The following is a 21,827-nucleotide window of genomic DNA, read 5'->3' on the forward strand; positions in this document are numbered from 1 at the left end:
AGTCTTTGTTCAAGGTTTCAGGCTTGTTTCTTTGAAAACTAGTAAGAAATATGAGTTTTAGTACAAGGACACCTGCTTGGAAATTCATCTGTGTGCGCGCCATGAAGACCTCCTAATATTGATGTCCTATTGAAAATACTTCTTTCCGTATGAAATATTATAGTTTGATTACATTTTAGGGTATCTGAGGGTTGAATAGAGTTTATTTTTACTTGTTGAAGCAAAATTTAGGGGTAGATTTTCGGATTCCTATCTTGGCATGTTGAACGAGTGGATTACTCAAATTGATGGCGCCAATTAAACTGACTTTTTGGGATATAAAGAAAGATTTTATCTAACAAAACGACACTACATGTTATAGCTGGGACCCTTTGGATGACAAATCAGAGGAAGATTTTCAAAAAGTAAGTGAATATTTTATCGCTATTTGTAAATTTATGAAACCTGTGCCGTGGAAAAATATTTTGATGTGGGGCGCCGTCCTCAACCAATCACATGGCATGTATTCGCTGTAAAGCCTACTGTAAATCACATGGCATGCTTTCACTGTAATGGGTGCCGTCCTCAACCAATCACATGGCATGCTTTCACTGTAAAGCCCACTGTAAATCGGACAGTGCAGTTAGATTAACAAGAATTGAAGCCTTCAACCGATATAAAACACTTGCATGTACCTAAATGTTTAATATCCATAATTTGTATGATTATTTATTTGAATTGCGCGCCCTCCAGTTTCACAGGAAGTTGTCCGGCTAGCGGGACGCCTATCCCACAGAGGTTATTAACTGACTAAACCTCGTTAAATAAAGATTCAATAAATACCTTTAGGAGAAAGTAACTGGTAATAATTAATAATAATAGTAAACAGTTAGGCAGCAGCATACGTGGTGGGTGGGAGTGTATGTGCAAGTATCAATCAATCAAATGTATTAATAAAGCCCTTTTTACATCTGCCAATGTCACCAAGTGCTATGCAGAAACTCAGCCTAAAAAACACAAACAGCAAGCAATGCAGATGTAGAAGCAAGTGTCTGGGTGTTAGTGTGAGTGTTTCAGTGTACAGTAGGTGTGGTAGTTGGATATGCATGTAAACAGGGCTGTGAAGTGACTGGTAGCAGGAATATCTAAACATTCTGAACAAAAGTATAAATTCAAACAATTACTAAGATTTTCACTGAGTTAAAGTTCATATAGGCTCAATTAAAATAAATGTATTTCACATCTGAGAATGCAGATACAGCATGCATCTGTTGGTCATGTAGTTATGCACTTCTTCTTCTGTAGTTATGCACTTCTTATTCTGTAGTTCTGCACTTCTTCTTCTGTAGTTATGCACTTCTTCTTCTGTAGTTATGCACTTCTTCTGTAGTTCTGCACTTCTTCTTCTGTAGTTCTAATCAAAATCAAATCAAATCAAATTTTATTTGTCACATACACATGGGTTAGCAGATGTTAGTGCGAGTGTAGCGAAATGCTTGTGCTTCTAGTTCCGACAATGCAGTAATAACCAACAAGTAATCTAGCTAACAATTCCAAAACTACTACCTTATAGACACAAGTGTAAGGGGATAAAGGGATAAAGAATATGATACAGTAGATGGATTGAGTGCAGTATATACATATGAGATGAGTATGAACAGGCAGTGGCATAAGGATGCAGTAGATGGGTGGTTGCTGTCCATTGTTTTGATGATATATTTTACATAATTTCCATCAATTCCCATTATTAAAGTGGCTGGAGTTGAGTCAGTGTGTTGGCAGCAGCCACTCAATGTTATCTTTATGGCCTTGCTGTCCTTGATGATCTTTATGGCCTTCCCTGTGACATCGGGTGGTGGCTGTAGGTGTCCTGGAGGGCAGGTAGTTTGCCCCGGTGATGCGTTGTGCAGACCTCACTACCCTCTGGAGAGCCTTACGGTGGTGGGCGGAGCAGTTGCCGTACCAGGCGGTGATACAGCCCGACAGGATACTCTCGATTGTGCATCTGTAGAAGTTTGTGAGTGCTTTTGGTGATAAGCCGAATTTCGTCAGCCTCCTGAGGTTGAAGAGGCGCTGCTGCGCCTTCTTCACGATGCTGTCTGTGTGGGTGGACCAATTCAGTTTGTCTGTGATGCGTACGCCGAGGAACTTAAAACTTACTACCCTCTCCACTACTGTTCCATCGGTGTGGATAGGGGGGTGTTCCCTCTGCTGTTTCCTGAAGTCCACAATCATCTCCTTAGTTTTGTTGACGTTGAGTGTGAGGTTATTTTCCTGACACCACACTCCGAGGTCCCTCACCTCCTCCCTGTAGGCCGTCTCGTCATTGTTGGTAATCAAGCCTACCACTGTTGTGTCGTCCGCAAACTTGATGATTGAGTTGAAGGCGTGCGTGGTCACGCAGTCGTGTGGGAGCAGGGAGTACAGGAGAGGGCTCAGAATGCACCCTTGTGGGGCCCCAGTGTTGAGGATCAGCGGGGTGGAGATGTTGTTGCTTACCCTCACCACCTGGGGGTGGCCCGTCAGGAAGTCCAGTACCCAGTTGCACAGGGCGGGGTCGAGACCCAGGGTCTCGAGCTTGATGACGAGCTTGGAGGGCACTATGGTGTTAAATGCCGAGCTGTAGTCGATGAACAGCATTCTCACATAGGTATTCCTCTTGTCCAGATGGGTTAGGGCAGTGTGCAGTGTGGTTGAGTTTGCATCGTCTGTGGACCTATTTGGGCAGTAAGCAAATTGGAGTGGGTCTAGGGTGTCAGGTAGGGTGGAGGTGATATGGTCCTTGACTAGTCTCTCAAAGCACTTCATGATGACGGAAGTGAGTGCTACGGGGCGGTAGTCATTTAGCTCAGTTACCTTAGCTTTCTTGGGAACAGGAACAATGGTGGCCCTCTTGAAGCATGTGGGAACAACAGACTGGGATAGGGATTGATTGAATATGTCCGTAAACACACCAGCCAGCTGGTCTGCGCATGCTCTGAGGGCGCGGCTGGGGATACCGTCTGGGCCTGCAGCCTTGCGAGGGTCGGCTGCAGTGAAGGAGAGTCCGAATGTTTTAGTTGTGGGCAGTGTCAGTGGCACTGTATTGTCCTCAAAGCGGGCAAAAAAGTTATTTAGTCTGCCTGGGAGCAAGACATCCTGGTCCGTGACGGTGCTGGTTCTCTTTTTGTAATCCGTGATTGACTGTAGACCCTGCCACATACCTCTTGTGTCTGAGCCCTTGAATTGAGATTCTACTTTGTCTCTATACTGACGCTTAGCTTGTTTGATTGCCTTGCGGAGGGAATAGTTACACTGTTTGTTACACTGTTTGTATTCGGTCATGTTTCCAGTCACCTTCCCCTGATTAAAAGCAGTGGTTCGCGCTTTCAGTTTCACGCGAATGCTGCCATCAATCCACGGTTTCTGGTTTGGGAATGTTTTAATCGTTGCTATGGGAACGACATCTTCAACGCACGTTCTAATGAACTCGCACACCGAATCAGCGTATTCGTCAATGTTGTCGTCTAGAAGCTGTTTTTCAGTCTCTCGGTCCCAGCTTTGATGCACCTTTACTGACCTCGCCTTCTGGATGATAGCGGGGTGAACAGGCAGTGGCTCGGGTGGTTGCTGTCCTTGATGATCTTTATGGCCTTCCTGTGACATCGGATGGTGTAGGTGTCCTGGAGGGCAGGTATTGGAACATATCCGAGTCCACGTGATGGAAGCAGTCTTGGAGTGTGGAATCAGATTGGTCGGAGCAGCGTTGAACAGACCTCAGCGCGGGAGCTTCTTGTTTTAGTTTCTGTCTGTAGGCAGGGATCAACAAAATGGAGTCGTGGTCAGCTTTTCCGAAAGGAGGGCGGGGCAGGGCCTTATATGCGTCGCGGAAGTTGGAATAGCAATGATCCAAGGTCTTTCCCGCCCTGGTTGCGCAATCGATATGCTGATAAAATTTAGGGAGTCTTGTTTTCAGATTAGCCTTGTTAAAATCCCCAGCTACAATGAATGCAGCCTCCGGATATATGGATTCCAGTTTGCAAAGAGTCAAATAAAGTTCGTTCAGAGCCATCGATGTGTCTGCTTGGGGGGGAATATATACGGCTGTGATTATAATCGAAGAGAATTCCCTTGGTAGATAATGCGGTCTACATTTGATTGTGAGGAATTCTAAATCAGGTGAACAGAAGGACTTGAGTTCCTGTATGTTGTTTTGGCCACACCAAGTCACGTTAACCATAAAGCATACGCCCCCGCCCCTCTTCTTACCAGAAAGATGTTTGTTTCTGTCGGCGCGATGCATGGAGAAACCAGCTGGCTGCACCGTCTCCGATAGCGTCTCTCCAGTGAGCCATGTTTCCGTGAAGCAAAGAACGTTACAGTCTCTGATGTCCCTCTGGAATGCTACCCTTGCTCGGATTTCATCAACCTTGTTGTCAAGAGACTGGACATTGGCGAGGAGAATGCTAGGGAGTGGTGCACCATGTGCCCGTCTCCGGAGTCTGACCAGAAGACCGCTTCGTTTTCCCCTTTTTCAAAGTCGTTTTTTGGGGTCGCCGGCTGGGATCCATTCCGTTGTCCTGGGTGAAAGGCAGAACACAGGGTCCGCTTCGCGAAAGTCATATTCTTGGTCGTACTGATGGTGAGTTGACGCTGCTCTTATGTTCAGTAGTTCTTCTCGAATGTATGTAATGAAACCTAAGATGACCTGGGGTACCAATGTAAGAAATAATACGTAAAAAAAACAAAAAAATGCATAGTTTCCTAGGAACGCGAAGCGAGGCGGCCATCTCTGTCGGCGCCGGAACAGCAGCATTGTGGTGGTAATAAATCAGATCAATATATGAGGGGAATCAGTTGTTAGCCAGGGGATGGAAGCTGTTCAGGAGTCTGTTGGTCTGAGCCTTGATCCACCGGTACCGCCTGCCAGACAGGAGCACGGAGAACAGTCCATGTCTCGGGTAGCTGGAAGCTTTGGCGATGTTATGGGCCTTTCTCAGACACGTCCTGGATGGCTGGGAGCTCACCCCCAGTGATGCGCTGGGACTTTTGGTCAAGGGTGATGCAGGTGCCATACCAGACTGTGATACAACCACCTACACCATGCTCTCGATGGTGCAGCTGTATTGTTTCAGTGGGACAAGAGACGTTGCCGTGCCTTCTTTACGACTGTGTTGGTGTGAGAAGACCATGTTAAGTCCTCAGTCATGTGGACACAGAGAGCAACTTGAAGTTCTTGACCCTGTCCACTGCACCCTGTCGATGTGGATGGGGTAGTGCACCCGCCACTGTTCCTATAGTCCACAGTCAGCTTCTTGGTCTTGCAGTCATTGAGGTAGAGGTTGTTGTCCTGGCACCACACTGCCAGGTCTCTGACCTCCTCCCTATAGGCTGTCTCATCGCCGTCGGTGATCAGGCCAAGCACCATCATGTCGTCAGAAAACTTGATGATGGAGTTGGAGTCGTGAGATGCCTGACAAAGCCAGTGATGGAGGTGGTTATCTTCGTCGACGCTGTCGGTGATACCTGCTCCAAGCCCTGTCCTGTATAGCGTTAGCTGATATCTGCCATTCATCCGAATATAATCACACAAAGTGGTACCACTCCCACTTCAACTGGTAACACAATTATTAGTTAATCCTCTGAAGTTAGAGTGGCTTTATATAAAACCATGCACTCACTCACTCACGCACCCTCACACAAACACACAGACACACAGACTCACACACACACACAAACACACACTCACAGTGAACCTGAGAAGGAGACCACTCAGGGTGAGTTTCCCTAAAATATTTCCATCAAACAAAATGACCGCTATAATCTCAGCAAAACATCAACACACAAAGCCAGGATCAATCCCTCTAATCCCTTTGTGTGCAGGGTAGCCGCTAACAGTGGCTCCGCTTTCTATCCTTCTCTATACTCTCTCCCCCTGTCATTTAGCACCTGTTGGAACAAGTGCTTTCACCTGAAAGGAATGGAAGCATTGAAGCCTGCAGGAAGCACAGATTGAGTTTCATTGTTGTGTCTTTCGGTGGCCTGGGTAGTTTATCAGTTAGTGCTGCTGCCTACAGCACACCAATCAGTGTTGGAGTGGGTTCGAATCCAACCCACTGCCTTTGTGGCTCTCTCTCCTACTATCCTTCCTAATGTATTTCCTTTATCCTGCAAAATGTGCTTTAGACACAGAGTGTTGAATGTCGGTGGCAAACTATACAGTATTTAAAATGAATTAACAGATTACAGCGTCAAGGATTTACTGATGTTTTAGGTGTAATTGTGACTTTCCACAACTAATTGAGCACATCATTGATAATTACCCAGGTGTAAAATCAAATTATATATTACATAACATCTATGGTATGAGGAGAAATTGTAACCCAACTAGGGCTTTTAAGTATAATTTACATGGATCATGTTTCAAAGTTTAATGGTGATGGAAATTGACAATTTTAGGAAAACAGATTCTCAGTTTCCATGGCTACGAGCTATAAACTTAACTTGAAGGCAGTGTTATTTGAAGGATTTAAAAATAGTCATTCTAGTAATAGTCATTCTTGTTAACACTGACTAAAGTACCACCTGTTATTTGATTATGGAAAGTGTGTCAGCTTAATATGTTATATCAATGTCATTGAAATCAGATTTTTGGTGAATTAGTGGACAAGTTTTGAATATAAATGGAAAAGTAAATATATTGTGAAGGGGCAGTTTTTAGCCACAGATGGTGTTCAGCCAGCACAGTTATCTTTTTATTAATATATTCTAGGTACAGAATGTGGGGACCAGGCTAGATGTGGGGACCAGGCTACATGTGGGGATGTGGCTAGATGTGGGGACCAGGCTAGATGTGGGGACCTGGCTAGATGTGGGGACCAGGCTACATGTGGGGATGTGGCTAGATGTGGGGACCAGGCTAGATGTGGGGACCAGGCTAGATGTGGGGACCAGGCTACATGTGGGGATGTGGCTAGATGTGGGGACCAGGCTAGATGTGGGGACCAGGCTAGATGTGGGGACCTGGCTAGATGTGGGGACCAGGCTAGATGTGGGGACCTGGCTAGATGTGGGGACCAGGCTAGATATGGGGACCAGGTTAGATGTGGGGACCTGGCTAGATGTGGGGACCTGGCTAGATGTGGGGACCAGGCTAGATGTGGGGACCTGGCTAGATATGGGGACCAAGCTAGATATGGGGACCAGGCTAGATATGGGGACCAGGCTAGATGTGGGGACCAAGCTAGATGTGGGGACCAGGCTAGATGTGGGGACCTGGCTAGATGTGGGAAGCAGGCTAGATGTGGGGACCAGGCTAGATGTGGGGACCTGGCTAGATGTGGGGAGCAGGCTAGGTGTGGGGACCAGGCTAGATGTCGGGACCAGGCTAGATGTCGGGAACAGTCTAGATGTGGGGACCTGGCTAGATGTCGGGACCTGGCTAGATGCAATACTCAATACGTTTCAGAGATGAACTTATCTGGTTAACTCAGATATAGTTCATGGGATGTCAATGGTAGACCATGACCCTGATGTGCGTCATTGTAGCTGTGGATCAGTCACATATTCTAATTATTTTAATGAGGTCAATTGACTGTTAGTTCAAATTGCAGATCTGCTGTTGTACCTTTAAGCTATGAATTAGCATTTCTACACTGCTGTTGAACCTTTAAGCTATGAATTAGCATTTCTACACTGCTGTTGAACCTTTAAGCTATGAATTAGCATTCCTACACTGCTGTTGAACCTTTAAGCTATGAATTAGCATTTCTACACTGCTGTTGAACCTTTAAGCTATGAATTAGCATTTCTACACTGCTGTTGTACCTTTAAGCTATGAATTAGCATTTCTACACTGCTGTTGTAACTTTAAGCTATGAATCAGCGTTTCAACGATGTTCTACTTGTATACTGTTGACATGTACAGTTGAAGTCATAAGTTTACATACACCTTAGCCAAATACATTTAAACTCAGTTTTCACATTTAACCCTAGTAAAAATCCCCTAGCTTATATCAGTTAGGATCACCACTTTAATTTAAGAATGAGCAATGTCAGAATTATAGTAGAGAGAATTATTGATTTCAGCTTTTATTTCATTCACCACATTCCCATTGGGTCAGAAGTATACATGCACTCAGTTAGTATTTGGTAGCATTGCCTTTAAATTGTTAAACTTTAGTTAAAAGTTTCAGGTAGCCTTCCACAAGCTTCCCACAATAAGTTTTGGCCCATTCCTCCTGACAGAGCTGGTGTAACTGAGTAGGTTTTTAGGCCTCCTTGCTTGCACACGCTTTTTAAGTTCTGCTGGCAAATGTTTTATAGGATTGAGGTCAGGGCTTTGTGATGGCCACACCAGTAACTTGACTTGGCTTGGGGTCATATTCCATTTGGAAAACCGATTTGCGACCAAGCTTTAATTTCCTGAATGGTGTCTTGAGATGTTGCTAAAATATAGCCACATAATTTCCCTTCCTCATGACGCCATCTATTTGTGAAGTGCACCAGTCCCTCCTACAGCAAAGCACCCCCACAATATGATGCTGCCACCACCGTGCTTCACGGTTGGGATAGTGTTCTTCGGCTTGCAAGCCTCTCCCTTTTTCCTCCAAACATAACGATGGTCATTATGGGCAAACAGTTCTATTTTTGTTTCATCAGACCAGAGGACATTTCTCCAAAAAGTATGATCTTTGTCCCCATGTGCAGTTGCAAACTGTAGTCTGTATTTTTATGGCAGTTTTGTGGCAGTTTTGGAGCAGTGTCTTCTTCCTTGCTGAGCAGCCTTTTAGGTTATGTCGATATAGGACTCATTTTACTGTGGCTATCGATACTTTTGTACCTGTTTCCTCCAGCATCTTCACAAGGTCCTATGCTGTTGTTCTAGGATTAATTTGCACTTTTTGCACCAAAGTACGTTCATCTCCAGGAGACAGAACGCGTCTCCTTCCTATGCGGAATGATGGCTGCGTGGTCCCATGGTGTTTATACTTGCGTACTATTGTTTGTACAGATGAACGTGGAACCTTCAGGCGTCTGGAAATTGCTCCCAAGGATGAACCAGACTTGTGGAGGTCTACGAATTTTTTTCTGAGGTCTTGGCTGATTTCTTTTGATTTTCCCATGATGTCAAGCCAAGAGGCACTGAGTTTGAAGCTAGGCCTTGTAATACATCCACAGGTACACCTCCAATTGACTCAAATGATGTCAATTAGCCTCTCGGAAGCTTCTAAAGCTATGACATCATTTTCTGGAATTTTCCAAGCTGTTTAAAAGCACAGTCAACTTAGTGTATGTAAACTTCTGACCCACTGGAACTGTGATACAGTGAATTATAAGTGAAATAATCTGTCTGTAAACAATTGTTGGAAAAATGACTTGTGCCATGCACAAAGTAGATGTCAAAACTTGCCAAAACTATAGTTTGTTAACAAGAAATTTGTGGAGTGGTTGAAAAACCAGTGTTAATGACTACAACCTAAGTGAATGTAAACTTCCGACTTCAACTGTATAGGCGATGCTTTGAATAAAATCATAAGTAAACAAATACCAAGCAAACCAAACCTCTCTACCCTGCCTCTCTAACAGTGTATAACCCTAGCCTGTACTACCCTGCTTCTCTAACAGTGTATAACCATGCCCCCTACTACCCTGCCTCTCTAACAGTGTATAACCCTACCCCCTACTACCCTGCCTCTCTAACAGTGTATAACCCTAGCCTGTACTACCCTGCCTCTCTAACAGTGTATAACCCTAGCCTGTACTACCCTGCCTCTCTAACAGTGTATAACCCTAGCCTGTACTACCCTGCCTCTCTAACAGTGTATAACCCTAGCCTGTACTACCCTGCCTCTCTAACAGTGTATAACCCTACCCCCTACTACCCTGCCTCTCTAACAGTGTATAAACCTACCCCCTACTACCCTGCCTCTCTAACAGTGTATAACCCTAGCCTGTACTACCCTGCCTCTCTAACCCTACCCCCTACTACCCTGCCTCTCTAACAGTGTATAACCCTAGCCTGTACTACCCTGCCTCTCTAACAGTGTATAACCCTAGCCTGTACTACCCTGCCTCTCTAACAATGTATAACCCTAGCCTGCCTCTCTAACAGTGTATAACCCTACCCCCTACTACCCTGCCTCTCTAACAGTGTATAACCCTAGCCTGTACTACCCTGCCTCTCTAACAGTGTATAACCCTACCCCCTACTACCCTGCCTCTCTAACCCTACCCCCTACTACCCTGCCTCTCTAACAGTGTATAACCCTACCCCCTACTACCCTGCCTCTCTAACAGTGTATAAACCTACCCCCTACTACCCTGCCTCTCTAACAGTGTATAACCCTACCCTGCCTCTCTAACAGTGTATAACCCTACCCCCTACTACCCTGCCTCTCTAACAGTGTATAACCCTAGCCTGTACTACCCTGCCTCTCTAACCCTACCCCCTACTACCCTGCCTCTCTAACAGTGTATAACCCTAGCCTGTACTACCCTGCCTCTCTAACCCTACCCCCTACTACCCTGCCTCTCTAACAGTGTATAACCCTAGCCTGCCTCTCTAACAGTGTATAACCCTACCCCCTACTACCCTGCCTCTCTAACAGTGTATAACCCTAGCCTGTACTACCCTGCCTCTCTAACAGTGTATAACCCTAGCCTGTACTACCCTGCCTCTCTAACTGTGTATAACCCTAGCCTGTACTACCCTGCCTCTCTAACAGTGTATAACCCTACCCCCTACTACCCTGCCTCTCTAACAGTGTATAACCTTAGCCTGCCTCTCTAACAGTGTATAACCCTAGCCAGCCTCTCTAACAGTGTATAACCCTACCCCCTACTACCCTGCCTCTCTAACAGTGTATAACCCTACCCCCTACTACCCTGCCTCTCTAACAGTGTATAACCCTAGCCTGTACTACCCTGCCTCTCTAACAGTGTATAACCCTAGCCTGTACTACCCTGCCTCTCTAACAGTGTATAACCCTAGCCTGTACTACCCTGCCTCTCTAACAGTGTATAACCCTAGCCTGTACTACCCTGCCTCTCTAACAGTGTATAACCCTAGCCCCTACTACCCTGCCTCTCTAACAGTGTATAACCCTAGCCTGTACTACCCTGCCTCTCTAACCCTACCCCCTACTACCCTGCCTCTCTAACAGTGTATAACCCTACCCCCTACTACCCTGCCTCTCTAACAGTGTATAACCCTACCCCCTACTACCCTGCCTCTCTAACAGTGTATAACCCTAGCCTGTACTACCCTGCCTCTCTAACAGTGTATAACCCTACCCCCTAATACCCTGCCTCTATAACAGTGTATAACCCTACCTCCTACTACCCTGCCTCTCTAACAGTGTATAACCCTAGCCTGTACTACCCTGCCTCTCTAACAGTGTATAACCCTACCCCCTACTACCCTGCCTCTCTAACAGTGTATAACCCTAGCCTGTACTACCCTGCCTCTCTAACAGTGTATAACCCTACCCCCAACTACCCTGCCTCTCTAACAGTGTATAAGCCTGTACTACCCTAGCCTGTACTACCCTGCCTCTCTAACAGTGTATAGTCCTACCCTGCCTCTCTAACAGTGTATAACCCTAGCCTGTACTACCCTGCCTCTCTAACAGTGTATAACCCTAGCCCCTACTACCCTGCCTCTCTAACAGTGTATAACCCTAGCCCCTACTACCCTGCCTCTCTAACAGTGTATAACCCTAGCCTGTACTACCCTGCCTCTCTAACAGTGTATAACCCTAGCCTGTACTACCCTGCCTCTCTAACAGTGTATAACCCTAGCCCCTACTACCCTGCCTCTCTAACAGTGTATAACCCTACCCCCTACTACCCTGCCTCTCTAACAGTGTATAACCCTAGCCTGTACTACCCTGCCTCTCTAACAGTGTATAACCCTAGCCTGTACTACCCTGCCTCTCTAACAGTGTATAACCCTAGCCTGTACTACCCTGCCTCTCTAACAGTGTATAACCCTAGCCTGTACTACCCTGCCTCTCTAACAGTGTATAACCCTACCCCCTACTACCCTGCCTCTCTAACAGTGTATAAACCTACCCCCTACTACCCTGCCTCTCTAACAGTGTATAACCCTAGCCTGTACTACCCTGCCTCTCTAACCCTACCCCCTACTACCCTGCCTCTCTAACAGTGTATAACCCTAGCCTGTACTACCCTGCCTCTCTAACAGTGTATAACCCTAGCCTGTACTACCCTGCCTCTCTAACCCTACCCCCTACTACCCTGCCTCTCTAACAGTGTATAACCCTAGCCTGTACTACCCTGCCTCTCTAACAGTGTATAACCCTACCCCCTACTACCCTGCCTCTCTAACAGTGTATAACCCTAGCCTGTACTACCCTGCCTCTCTAACAGTGTATAACCCTAGCCTGTACTACCCTGCTTCTCTAACAGTGTATAACCCTACCCCCTACTACCCTGCCTCTCTAACAGTGTATAAGCCTGTACTACCCTAGCCTGTACTACCCTGCCTCTCTAACAGTGTATAGTCCTACCCTGCCTCTCTAACAGTGTATAACCCTAGCCTGTACTACCCTGCCTCTCTAACAGTGTATAACCCTAGCCCCTACTACCCTGCCTCTCTAACAGTGTATAACCCTAGCCCCTACTACCCTGCCTCTCTAACAGTGTATAACCCTAGCCTGTACTACCCTGGCTCTCTAACAGTGTATAACCCTAGCCTGTACTACCCTGCCTCTCTAACAGTGTATAACCCTAGCCCCTACTACCCTGCCTCTAACAGTGTATAACCCTAGCCCCTACTACCCTGCCTCTCTAACAGTGTATAACCCTAGCCTGTACTACCCTGCCTCTCTAACAGTGTATAACCCTAGCCCCTACTACCCTGCCTCTCTAACAGTGTATAACCCTAGCCCCTACTACCCTGCCTCTCTAACAGTGTATAAACCTAGCCTGTACTACCCTGCCTCTCTAACAGTGTATAACCCTAGCCTGTACTACCCTGCCTCTCTAACAGTGTATAACCCTAGCCCCTACTACCCTGCCTCTCTAACAGTGTATAACCCTAGCCTGTACTACCCTGCCTCTCTAACCCTAACCCCCTACTACCCTGCCTCTCTAACAGTGTATAACCCTAGCCCCTACTACCCTGCCTCTCTAACAGTGTATAACCCTACCCCCTACTACCCTGCCTCTCTAACAGTGTATAACCCTAGCCTGTACTACCCTGCCTCTCTAACAGTGTATAACCCTACCCCCTAATACCCTGCCTCTATAACAGTGTATAACCCTACCCCCTACTACCCTGCCTCTCTAACAGTGTATAACCCTAGCCTGTACTACCCTGCCTCTCTAACAGTGTATAACCCTACCCCCTACTACCCTGCCTCTCTAACAGTGTATAACCCTAGCCTGTACTACCCTGCCTCTCTAACAGTGTATAACCCTACCCCCAACTACCCTGCCTCTCTAACAGTGTATAAGCCTGTACTACCCTAGCCTGTACTACCCTGCCTCTCTAACAGTGTATAGTCCTACCCTGCCTCTCTAACAGTGTATAACCCTAGCCTGTACTACCCTGCCTCTCTAACAGTGTATAACCCTAGCCCCTACTACCCTGCCTCTCTAACAGTGTATAACCCTAGCCCCTACTACCCTGCCTCTCTAACAGTGTATAACCCTAGCCTGTACTACCCTGCCTCTCTAACAGTGTATAACCCTAGCCTGTACTACCCTGCCTCTCTAACAGTGTATAACCCTAGCCCCTACTACCCTGCCTCTCTAACAGTGTATAACCCTACCCCCTACTACCCTGCCTCTCTAACAGTGTATAACCCTAGCCTGTACTACCCTGCCTCTCTAACAGTGTATAACCCTAGCCTGTACTACCCTGCCTCTCTAACAGTGTATAACCCTAGCCTGTACTACCCTGCCTCTCTAACAGTGTATAACCCTAGCCTGTACTACCCTGCTTCTCTAACAGTGTATAACCCTACCCCCTACTACCCTGCCTCTCTAACAGTGTATAAACCTACCCCCTACTACCCTGCCTCTCTAACAGTGTATAACCCTAGCCTGTACTACCCTGCCTCTCTAACCCTACCCCCTACTACCCTGCCTCTCTAACAGTGTTTAACCCTAGCCTGTACTACCCTGCCTCTCTAACAGTGTATAACCCTAGCCTGTACTACCCTGCCTCTCTAACCCTACCCCCTACTACCCTGCCTCTCTAACAGTGTATAACCCTAGCCTGTACTACCCTGCCTCTCTAACAGTGTATAACCCTACCCCTACTACCCTGCCTCTCTAACAGTGTATAACCCTAGCCTGTACTACCCTGCCTCTCTAACAGTGTATAACCCTAGCCTGTACTACCCTGCTTCTCTAACAGTGTATAACCCTACCCCCTACTACCCTGCCTCTCTAACAGTGTATAAGCCTGTACTACCCTAGCCTGTACTACCCTGCCTCTCTAACAGTGTATAGTCCTACCCTGCCTCTCTAACAGTGTATAACCCTAGCCTGTACTACCCTGCCTCTCTAACAGTGTATAACCCTAGCCCCTACTACCCTGCCTCTCTAACAGTGTATAACCCTAGCCCCTACTACCCTGTCTCTATAACAGTGTATAACCCTAGCCTGTACTACCCTGGCTCTCTAACAGTGTATAACCCTAGCCTGTACTACCCTGCCTCTCTAACAGTGTATAACCCTAGCCCCTACTACCCTGCCTCTCTAACAGTGTATAACCCTAGCCCCTACTACCCTGCCTCTCTAACAGTGTATAACCCTAGCCTGTACTACCCTGCCTCTCTAACAGTGTATAACCCTAGCCTGTACTACCCTGCCTCTCTAACCCTACCCCTACTACCCTGCCTCTCTAACAGTGTATAACCCTAGCCTGTACTACCCTGCCTCTCTAACAGTGTATAACCCTAGCCTGTACTACCCTGCCTCTCTAACCCTACCCCTACTACCCTGCCTCTCTAACAGTGTATAACCCTAGCCTGTACTACCCTGCCTCTCTAACAGTGTATAACCCTACCCCCTACTACCCTGCCTCTCTAACAGTGTATAACCCTAGCCTGTACTACCCTGCCTCTCTAACAGTGTATAACCCTAGCCCCTACTACCCTGCCTCTCTAACAGTGTATAACCCTAGCCCCTACTACCCTGTCTCTATAACAGTGTATAACCCTAGCCTGTACTACCCTGGCTCTCTAACAGTGTATAACCCTAGCCTGTACTACCCTGCCTCTCTAACAGTGTATAACCCTAGCCCCTACTACCCTGCCTCTCTAACAGTGTATAACCCTAGCCCCTACTACCCTGCCTCTCTAACAGTGTATAACCCTAGCCTGTACTACCCTGCCTCTCTAACAGTGTATAACCCTAGCCTGTACTACCCTGCCTCTCTAACCCTACCCCCTACTACCCTGCCTCTCTAACAGTGTATAACCCTAGCCTGTACTACCCTGCCTCTCTAACAGTGTATAACCCTAGCCTGTACTACCCTGCCTCTCTAACCCTACCCCCTACTACCCTGCCTCTCTAACAGTGTATAACCCTAGCCTGTACTACCCTGCCTCTCTAACAGTGTATAACCCTAGCCCCTACTACCCTGCCTCTCTAACAGTGTATAACCCTAGCCTGTACTACCCTGCCTCTCTAACAGTGTATAACCCTAGCCTGTACTACCCTGCTTCTCTAACAGTGTATAACCCTACCCCTACTACCCTGCCTCTCTAACAGTGTATAAGCCTGTACTACCCTAGCCTGTACTACCCTGCCTCTCTAACAGTGTATAGTCCTACCCTGCCTCTCTAACAGTGTATAACCCTAGCCTGTACTACCTGCCTCTCTAACAGTGTATAACCCTAGCCCCTACTACCCTGCCTCTCTAACAGTGTATAACCCTAGCCCCTACTACCCTGTCTCTATAACAGTGTATAACCCTAGCCTGTACTACCCTGGCTCTCTAACAGTGTATAACCCTAGCCTGTACTACCCTGCCTCTCTAACAGTGTATAACCCTAGCCCCTACTACCCTGCCTCTCTAACAGTGTATAACCCTAGCCCCTACTACCCTGCCTCTCTAACAGTGTATAACCCTAGCCTGTACTACCCTGCCTCTCTAACAGTGTATAACCCTAGCCCCTACTACCCTGCCTCTCTAACAGTGTATAACCCTAGCCCCTACTACCCTGCCTCTCTAACAGTGTATAACCCTAGCCCCTACTACCCTGCCTCTCTAACAGTGTATAACCCTACCCCCTACTACCCTGCCTCTCTAACAGTGTATAACCCTAGCCTGTACTACCCTGCCTCTCTAACAGTGTATAACCCTAGCCTGTACTACCCTGCCTCTCTAACAGTGTATAACCCTAACCTGTACTACCCTGCCTCTCTAACAGTGTATAACCCTAGCCTGTACTACCCTGCCTCTCTAACAGTGTATAACCCTACCCCCTACTACCCTGCCTCTCTAACAGTGTATAAGCCTGTACTACCCTAGCCTGTACTACCCTGCCTCTCTAACAGTGTATAGTCCTACCCTGCCTCTCTAACAGTGTATAACCCTAGCCTGTACTACCCTGCCTCTCTAACAGTGTATAACCCTAGCCCCTACTACCCTGCCTCTCTAACAGTGTATAACCCTAGCCCCTACTACCCTGTCTCTATAACAGTGTATAACCCTAGCCTGTACTACCCTGCCTCTCTAACAGTGTATAACCCTAGCCCCTACTACCCTGCCTCTCTAACAGTGTATAACCCTAGCCCCTACTACCCTGCCTCTCTAACAGTGTATAACCCTAGCCTGTACTACCCTGCCTCTCTAACAGTGTATAACCCTAGCCTGTACTACCCTGCCTCTCTAACCCTACCCCCTACTACCCTGCCTCTCTAACAGTGTATAACCCTAGCCTGTACTACCCTGCCTCTCTAACAGTGTATAACCCTAGCCTGTACTACCCTGCCTCTCTAACCCTACCCCCTACTACCCTGCCTCTCTAACAGTGTATAACCCTAGCCTGTACTACCCTGCCTCTCTAACAGTGTATAACCCTACCCCCTACTACCCTGCCTCTCTAACAGTGTATAACCCTAGCCTGTACTACCCTGCCTCTCTAACAGTGTATAACCCTAGCCTGTACTACCCTGCTTCTCTAACAGTGTATAACCCTACCCCCTACTACCCTGCCTCTCTAACAGTGTATAAGCCTGTACTACCCTAGCCTGTACTACCCTGCCTCTCTAACAGTGTATAGTCCTACCCTGCCTCTCTAACAGTGTATAACCCTAGCCTGTACTACGCTGCCTCTCTAACAGTGTATAACCCTAGCCCCTACTACCCTGCCTCTCTAACAGTGTATAACCCTAGCCCCTACTACCCTGTCTCTATAACAGTGTATAACCCTAGCCTGTACTACCCTGGCTCTCTAACAGTGTATAACCCTAGCCTGTACTACCCTGCCTCTCTAACAGTGTATAACCCTAGCCCTACTACCCTGCCTCTCTAACAGTGTATAACCCTAGCCCCTACTACCCTGCCTCTCTAACAGTGTATAACCCTAGCCCCTACTACCCTGCCTCTCTAACAGTGTATAACCCTAGCCACTACTACCCTGCCTCTCTAACAGTGTATAACCCTAGCCCCTACTACCCTGCCTCTCTAACAGTGTATAACCCTACCCCCTACTACCCTGCCTCTCTAACAGTGTATAACCCTAGCCTGTACTACCCTGCCTCTCTAACAGTGTATAACCCTAGCCTGTACTACCCTGCCTCTCTAACAGTGTATAACCCTAACCTGTACTACCCTGCCTCTCTAACAGTGTATAACCCTAGCCTGTACTACCCTGCCTCTCTAACAGTGTATAACCCTACCCCCTACTACCCTGCCTCTCTAACAGTGTATAACCCTAGCCTGTACTACCCTGCCTCTCTAACAGTGTATAACCCTAGCCTGTACTACCCTGCTTCTCTAACAGTGTATAACCCTACCCCCTACTACCCTGCCTCTCTAACAGTGTATAACCCTAGCCTGTACTACCCTGCCTCTCTAACAGTGTATAACCCTAGCCTGTACTACCCTGCCTCTCTAACAGTGTATAACCCTAGCCTGTACTACCCTGCCTCTCTAACAGTGTATAACCCTACCCCCTACTACCCTGCCTCTCTAACAGTGTATAACCCTAGCCTGTACTACCCTGCCTCTCTAACCCTACCCCCTACTACCCTGCCTCTCTAACAGTGTATAACCCTAGCCTGTACTACCCTGCCTCTCTAACCCTACCCCCTACTACCCTGCCTCTCTAACAGTGTATAACCCTAGCCTGTACTACCCTGCCTCTCTAACAGTGTATAACCCTAGCCTGTACTACCCTGCCTCTCTAACAGTGTATAACCCTAGCCTGCCTCTCTAACAGTGTATAACCCTACCCCCTACTACCCTGCCTCTCTAACAGTGTATAACCCTAGCCTGTACTACCCTGCCTCTCTAACAGTGTATAACCCTACCCCCTACTACCCTGCCTCTCTAACCCTACCCCCTACTACCCTGCCTCTCTAACAGTGTATAACCCTACCCCCTACTACCCTGCCTCTCTAACAGTGTATAACCCTACCCTGCCTCTCTAACAGTGTATAACCCTACCCCCTACTACCCTGCCTCTCTAACAGTGTATAACCCTAGCCTGTACTACCCTGCCTCTCTAACCCTACCCCCTACTACCCTGCCTCTCTAACAGTGTATAACCCTAGCCTGTACTACCCTGCCTCTCTAACCCTACCCCCTACTACCCTGCCTCTCTAACAGTGTATAACCCTAGCCTGCCTCTCTAACAGTGTATAACCCTACCCCCTACTACCCTGCCTCTCTAACAGTGTATAACCCTAGCCTGTACTACCCTGCCTCTCTAACAGTGTATAACCCTAGCCTGTACTACCCTGCCTCTCTAACTGTGTATAACCCTAGCCTGTACTACCCTGCCTCTCTAACAGTGTATAACCCTACCCCCTACTACCCTGCCTCTCTAACAGTGTATAACCTTAGCCTGCCTCTCTAACAGTGTATAACCCTAGCCAGCCTCTCTAACAGTGTATAACCCTACCACCTACTACCCTGCCTCTCTAACAGTGTATAACCCTACCCCCTACTACCCTGCCTCTCTAACAGTGTATAACCCTACCCCCTACTACCCTGCCTCTCTAACAGTGTATAACCCTAGCCTGTACTACCCTGCCTCTCTAACAGTGTATAACCCTAGCCTGTACTACCCTGCCTCTCTAACAGTGTATAACCCTAGCCTGTACTACCCTGCCTCTCTAACAGTGTATAACCCTAGCCTGTACTACCCTGCCTCTCTAACAGTGTATAACCCTAGCCCCTACTACCCTGCCTCTCTAACAGTGTATAACCCTAGCCTGTACTACCCTGCCTGTCTAACCCTACCCCTACTACCCTGCCTCTCTAACAGTGTATAACCCTACCCCTACTACCCTGCCTCTCTAACAGTGTATAACCCTACCCCCTACTACCCTGCCTCTCTAACAGTGTATAACCCTAGCCTGTACTACCCTGCCTCTCTAACAGTGTATAACCCTACCCCCAACTACCCTGCCTCTCTAACAGTGTATAAGCCTGTACTACCCTAGCCTGTACTACCCTGCCTCTCTAACAGTGTATAGTCCTACCCTGCCTCTCTAACAGTGTATAACCCTAGCCTGTACTACCCTGCCTCTCTAACAGTGTATATCCCTAGCCCCTACTACCCTGCCTCTCTAACAGTGTATAACCCTAGCCTGTACTACCCTGCCTCTCTAACAGTGTATAACCCTAGCCTGTACTACCCTGCCTCTCTAACAGTGTATAACCCTAGCCCCTACTACCCTGCCTCTCTAACAGTGTATAACCCTAGCCCCTACTACCCTGCCTCTCTAACAGTGTATAACCCTAGCCTGTACTACCCTGCCTCTCTAACAGTGTATAACCCTAGCCCCTACTACCCTGCCTCTCTAACAGTGTATAACCCTAGCCCCTACTACCCTGCCTCTCTAACAGTGTATAACCCTAGCCCCTACTACCCTGCCTCTCTAACAGTGTATAACCCTAGCCCCTACTACCCTGCCTCTCTAACAGTGTATAACCCTAGCCTGTACTACCCTGCCTCTCTAACAGTGTATAACCCTACCCCCTAATACCCTGCCTCTCTAACAGTGTATAACCCTAGCCTGTACTACCCTGCCTCTCTAACAGTGTATAACCCTAGCCTGTACTACCCTGCCTCTCTAACAGTGTATAACCCTACCCCCTAATACCCTGCCTCTCTAACAGTGTATAACCCTAGCCTGTACTACCCTGCCTCTCTAACATTGTATAACCCTACCCCCTACTACCCTGCCTCTCTAACAGTGTATAACCCTACCCCCTACTACCCTGCCTCTCTAACAGTGTATAACCCTAGCCTGTACTACCCTGCCTCTCTAACCCTACCCCCTAATACCCTGCCTCTCTAACAGTGTATAACCCTAGCCTGTACTACCCTGCCTCTCTAACCCTACCCCCTACTACCCTGCCTCTCTAACAGTGTATAACCCTACCCCCTACTACCCTGCCTCTCTAACAGTGTATAACCCTACCCCCTACTACCCTGCCTCTCTAACAGTGTATAACCCTACCCCCTACTACACTGCCTCTCTAACAGTGTATAGTCCTACCCTGCCTCTCTAACAGTGTATAGTCCTACCCTGCCTATCTCATGCCAATCCAACATGGATGCCGTCCATTTCAGTGTGTGATATTCTGAAGCTCCATTCTCCGGGAACGGCAGTGATGTGTCTACTAGGTGTTTGGTGCTGCCTGGCAGAGGTTTCACCCGGGGTTGGCACAGCTGGGAGGAACAGGTGCCGCGGCCCGTGTGTGTCAGTCCTGATAAGGCTGTGTCGTGGCAGAATTAAGCGGTGATTAGCGATGCCAATGCCCCCTGGTAAATCTATGTACCTCCCTGTCTCCTGGTTGCAGGATCTGCCGGTTAATACCGTTCTGTCATGTTTTGGCACAGAGCTTTACTCGTGCAAAAGAGAGCGAGGGGCAGGAGGACACACTTCACACACCGTGAAGACAAAAGAACAGTGTGTGTAGAGTGCCATGGGTGGGGTTTGGGACTATTCCATTGTTTCTGTTGCGCAAGACAACCTTGAATCAATCGAGGCTAATATTTAGAAAACAAATCAATATGATTTGAACCCCAGTCAGTTAATTGGACACCAAACTGTTGTTTCACTCCCATGTAGTTTGATTCCCATGGGGGACTAGTATAAACATGTTTGACTCACTACTGTAGTGGCTCTGGATAAGAGAGTCTGTTAAATGACTCACTACTGTAGTGGCTCTGGATAAGAGAGTCTGCTAAATGACTCATTACTGTAGTGGCTCTGGATGAGAGTGTCGGCTAAATGACTCACTACTTTAGAGGCTCTGGATAAGAGAGTCGGCTAAATGACTCATTACTGTAGTGGCTCTGGATAAGAGAGTCTGCTAAATGACTCATTACTGTAGAGGCTCTGGATAAGAGTGTCGGCTAAATGACTCACTACTGTAGTGGCTCTGGATAAGAGAGTCTGTTAAATGACTCATTACTGTAGTGGCTCTGGATAAGAGAGTCTGCTAAATGACTCATTACTGTAGAGGCTCTGGATAAGAGAGTCTGCTAAATGACTCCCTACTGTAGTGGCTCTGGATGAGAGTGTCGGCTAAATGACTCACTACTGTAGTGGCTCTGGATGAGAGTCTGCTAAATGACTCCCTACTGTAGTGGCTCTGGATAAGAGTGTCTGCTAAATAACTCATTACTGTAGTGGCTCTGGAT

This window comes from Oncorhynchus nerka, linkage group LG25 (assembly GCF_034236695.1).
Source record: "Oncorhynchus nerka isolate Pitt River linkage group LG25, Oner_Uvic_2.0, whole genome shotgun sequence".
Classification (NCBI taxonomy): domain Eukaryota; kingdom Metazoa; phylum Chordata; class Actinopteri; order Salmoniformes; family Salmonidae; genus Oncorhynchus; species Oncorhynchus nerka.